We start from the raw sequence: 6,000 nt of genomic DNA on the forward strand, positions 1-6,000 counted from the left end.
GAGAACAAATAGACAATAACACCTAGAATCTAAAAATTCCATATGGTTATCTCCTAATTAGATTATGTTTAGTATAGTGTAACTAAGTACAGGATCCGCGCATATAACATTTACAGTCCAGACTCAAATCTTTAATGACGTCACACGCATGCAATTTGAATGACCTTTCATAACAAGAGTACTGGTGAGGTACATGATACACCCGACAGGAGTGTGATGGCAAACCATAGATATTAATGAATATGATACAGGTATGATTCGATTCTAATTATGTGCAATGTTTGCAGTGGGATGGATGAACAGATTGTTTTGGACCAACTACCCGGAAAAGTAAATGGTCCTGACTTCTTCAAAGGCTAAACAAGATTTGCTATGATGTTCAGAAAATACAAAAATTATTTGATTTATTTATATCACAGTTACCTAGTAATTATTTGTTCCTATATGAGTGGTGTGATGGTCCTGTATGCATTTGTATGCAAGGCATGACCCAGACAAGGATTTACTGTTATGTGCAGTATACTGTGAAAAGTAGACACAGTGACCTAGTAATAGTACGCATCACACTACCATCCCATGTTGTTCCTGCATGTGAGGTTTGATGGTCCTATATGCATATGTATGCAAGTTATGGTACTGACAAAAACGTTAACAGACAGACGTACGGACGGACGGACAACGCCATACCATAATACGACCCATCATAGACGGGTTCTGTTACATGATGTCATTGGAACTTGTTTAGAAAGGACATATAATTATATAATGGTTTTCTTGCAGGTTTCTGAGAATGTGTTAGCAACAATCGATTTTATCACTATCACAGCACGTCTCTGTTTACAACAACCTGGTCGCAAGATTTTTGGTGGTGTAGAACAAGTTGATGTTCAGCGTATTTCCACTCCGTCCTACGTCAGCGGTAACTTCGATAATATGGCCGAGTTGACGCACTGGTGCTGGTACTTCAAATATCGTGATGACTATTTTCCATTTGAACCTGTAAATAGTTTTGTTGTTCTTCTTTCTTGCATCGCCATGTCATTCCTAATATTATTGTCTGTCTGTCTGTCTTTCTCTCTCTCTCTCTCTCTCTCTCTCTCTCTCTCTCTCTCTCTCTCTCTCTCTCTCTCCATTCATCTATCTCTCCCCTTTGTTCTGTCTCTCTTTCTTTCCGTAAGTATTCATGTATGAATATTTGTATTGTTATGGGTGAACCACCACAATAACAAACAAAAATGATTTTTCTCCACTTCTAACTCGACGAGCCCCAACTTGTTTTATGAAAACAAATAAACATTTAATTAATAATGACTAATTATTGATTTTTTATATCCAGATTTATCCTATAACTTACCCATGAATATGTTGTAACCGAGAAATCAACTCCTGCCCAAACTACCAGCTCTGCAACAACCGCAGGTAGATGGACGTGTGCGATTCAATAAACACGTATATGGTAGTTGCACGATCATTATTGTCGGAAAGACTCATTATAGTTTGACAAATTGCATCTGCTAGTTTTGAATAGGAACATTAATACTTATTTGCATGTAGAGAACACATTCCTGTGTGCAAGAATATATATTTCAATGTTGAGTAAATAGTTGTTTTAACATGAATATTTATGTGTCCTGTGCACATGAATATGCATATAGTCTTTTTGAATACATGTTCGTATGCACATGACAGTGCGTATTTTCTTATTGAGTACATATTCGTTTTGACATAGATATGTATATTTGTATCTGGTACATGTTGTTTGCACATGAATATGTATAGTTTTATCTAGTACATGTTGTTTGCACATGAATATATATATATGTTCTTATTGAGTGCATGTTCTTTTTCACATGAATATGTATATTTTGTATTGTTAGCACACAAATATGTATATTTTCTTATTGAGTACGTTAGTTTGAACATGAATGTGAATATTTTTCTGACTAGTACACACATGTTCGTTTGCACGTGTATATGCATATTTTCTTATTGAGTGCATATTCGTTTGCACATGCTTTTTTTTGTTTTGTTTTTTTTGTTATTGTTTGCACACAAATATGTGGTGTCGTGGTTAGGCCATCGGTCTACAAGCTGGTAGGTGCTGGGTTCGGATCTCAGTCGAGGCATAGGATTTTTAATCCAGATACCGACTCCAAACCCTGAGTGAGTGCTCCGCAAGGCTCAATGGGTAGGTGTAAACCACTTGCACCGACCAGTGATCCATAACTGGTTCAACAAAGGCCATGGTTTGTGCTATCCTGCCTTTGGGAAGCGCAATTAAAAGATCCCTTGCTGCTAATCGGAAACGTAGCCCATGTAGTGGCGACAGCGGCCTCGGTGGTGGTGTGGTTAAGCCATCGGATATAAGGCTGTAAGGTAATGGGTTACTACACCCTCTCACTAACAATTAGTTAGACAGCCCAGATAGATGAGGTGTGCGCCTAGGACAGCGTCCTTGAACCTTAATTGAATATAAAGACGAAAATCAGTTGAAATGAAATGAAAATTTATAATTAGTTTATTTGCATAAAAATATGTTTAATATGTTAATATACAATAAGTAAATATAAAAAATATAATAAATATATCTAAAACGAAAACGAGCTCCCAACAGAAGAGAACAGATCTTCATTTCCCTGAAGGCCACCTACCGGTAGCATCAGGGAATTGTATATATATAACAACAAAAATATAATAAAGATATCAAAAATATATAAATACATACATACGTCAAAATTGCAAGAGTCATATCAAACATAAATAGCTACACATTTTTAAAAATCAATAGCAGAAAATCAAACAGAATGAAATAGGTTTTCAGGAGGAGAAATTGCTATTCATAATGTTAATAAATACACCCAGGATGTTAAGAATACTGACATGTTTACAGTTGCAGAGTTTTTCTCATTTTAATTACATTAGGTGTCGCAAAATAATAGTTCAATAACAGTAGCAATGAACTTAATGAGATGACTCTTGAAATACAATAATTATCGAAATAAAAACTTTTAAGTGACTGACATAAATGCATTAGGTGTCACAAAATAATAGTTTAAAGGCGCAGACCCTAGTTTTAACCCGTAAAGAATGAACACTTAGTTTAGTCAAGTCTACAAATCTCTAACTCATCTGGATAAAGTTACAATAGAGTGAAAGAATAGTATGAGACGTTAAAACAAGACATATCCTTAAAAATAGACTAAAACTCGAATCAGTAAACCGCTACTTCTAAGACGCACGTGCGTTTTTCAAAATGTGAAAAATACCATTTTTGGTACTACAAACACCAGTATGACCAGAAACACTTCGGTTCTACGGAAATGGATAATCTAAACAATAAAATATAAGTAATGTTTGATTTCAGTGATCATAAACGGCTTTAGTAGTGAAACATGCTGTAGTGTTTAGAAACTAGGGTCTGTCCCTTTAATAGCAGTAGCAATAAACACAATGGGAAAGAAAGAAACAATTAATACAACAGTTTAAAATATGAAACTATAACATAGCAAAATTATATTCGTCAGTTTACATAAAATGCAAAAAGGCATTAATACTAGTAGGTTAAACTCTAAAAATATTAGTCTATATAACATACAAATGTCAGACACTAAACAAATCCATGGTAAGTCGCAAACACTGTACATAATATGTGAAACACTGCTCTGACAGGCCAGTGTGTATCAAATGAAAGAAGACGGAAATGTTTTATTTCTCGACGCACTTAACACACTTTATTTAGGGTTATATGGCGTCAGACATAACAGTTAAGGACCACACAGAGATAGAGAGAGGATACCCGCTGTGGCCACTTCACGATCTACTCTTTTCGATTAGCAGCGAGGGATCTTTTATAAGCACAATCCCACAGACAGTGTAGTACATACCACGGCCTTTGATATACCAATCGTGGTGCACTGGCTGGAATGAGAAATAGCCAAATGGGGCGGGCCACCGACGGGGATCGATCCCACACCGACTGCGCGCTGTACCACTGGGATAAGTCCAGCCCCCCGTGTAGCAAATGAATACTGTAGATCCAGAAACTAACGCGTCCCTAAATTAATGCGAGTGACGGTGGGCAGACTAAAATTCAAATGAAATTAATGCTAGTGGCCGCATTTTGAAATATTACTTTCCTAACAACTCACGTAAAATGTATTTTAAAGGGGCATACCTGAGTTTGCTGCACTTTTTAAGATGTTATCGACTAACAAAGATTTTTTAACGATTGCAATTACATATCAAATACATTTTTCTGCATAAAATATTAGTGGCTGTATATTAAACGTGTTTCTGATCGTTCTAATATTTGTACTAGGTTAAATTTCATTTTGTTTCTAAAACTATAATTATTTTAGTACGTACACAATTATTAGAAGACAAAATTCAGTTTGGGCTTCTTACAAATATTAAGACGACCAGAAACACATTGAATATACAAACACTGATATTCTAAACCAGAAGATTTATTTAATATGTAAGTTTAATCGTAGAAATATCTTATTAGTCGGAAACATCTTACAATGCAGCAAACTCAGGAATGTTCCTTAAAGAGTCACATTTTCCAGTTTTACAGAAATATTGATTTTAAAGGATGATGCTGCCCGAAGATGTTCACATTCACTGCACATGAAAAAAAACCCACTGCATACTTTACTGTAGTATGATGTTATTGATGTTACCCATGATATAAAGTTTTTGTTGATGTTATGTTTTATTAAAGATAGTATTTTTTTTTAATTTATTTATTTATTTATTATTATTATTTGTTTAATTTGATCATGTGGACATTGATAGCTATTCCCTTAACGTGAATATGCTTTTGAAAACTGAAAGCTAGCAAAATGAATTGTTTTACTAATAGAACATAACAACTAAACCAGTTTCACAAACACACAATTAAACTAAGATGTCGATAGATTAAGTTGGTGAACAAATTCTTAATTTCACCAAAATGTTTCTAAGATCGCTTTTCCCGTGGACTGTTCCTTTGGGTTTAGTGGGTGAGAGTGTACGTTGAAATATTATGAGTGTCATTTGTAAACTTCGCTTCCCATCTCCACTCTCCGGAGATAAATGCTGCTTCATCCTCTGTTCAAGGTCTATCTGGGTGAAAATGTCCTTTGAATTAGTTATAGTTTGCTATTTTAACACTCTTTTAAAATGTGTTATATTTAACCATATCCCACCCAAAACTGATCACTTGTAGGTTTAAAACAAAATGCTGTACTGCAGCTTGCCCATTCCAAATGTCAGGACGACAAGGTATTCATTGGAGTGACCAACGATGTTCATGTCTGTATCGGAGGCGGATCCAGAAAAAAAACCCAAGGGGGGGGGGGGGGGGGTGGCAATGTCATGAGGTGGAATACCAATGGAACTTTGTGGAAGCTTTGGAGGGGATCGTAAAAAAAAATGAAATTTAATATATTATAAAATTATAACTGTCGTAAAATTTAGGGGGGGGGGGGGCTGGGTCCCTGCCCCCCTCCCGATCCGCCACTGTGTATGTACTGATTAGTGATACTGACGTCATAAAATGACCTGCCTGGCAAACATGACAAGTCTAGTCAAATTAAATAGACTAAGATATGTGATATGTTATTAAATACGAAGCCAAAATGACAGTCACGTGATAATCACGGTGATTGCTGGCCATTTCAGTACTAACATGGAAGTACATCAGTCTCGTTTAATCATACAATTGTATATATAATTTTATTTATCATCCATTAAAGACTTTTGTAGGAGATATAGCTGGAACTATAATTTGCGATATCTCCTGCAATTATTCTCCTAGGAGATATCGTTTCTTATACTCTTGATTGGTCAAAATTTAATCACAAGACAATCTGTTGTTACGTCACTGTGTATGTTTCAGCGCTAAACCTATCGTTAGTGACGTCACGCCACTGTCGTTATGCTAGTTAACGAGTCTACCGCTGCCAAATATAGTGACGTTCAACTCACATCACTGACATTGTTTACAATTGTCGCAAA

Source organism: Gigantopelta aegis, chromosome 7 (genome assembly GCF_016097555.1).
Source record: "Gigantopelta aegis isolate Gae_Host chromosome 7, Gae_host_genome, whole genome shotgun sequence".
Taxonomy (NCBI): domain Eukaryota; kingdom Metazoa; phylum Mollusca; class Gastropoda; order Neomphalida; family Peltospiridae; genus Gigantopelta; species Gigantopelta aegis.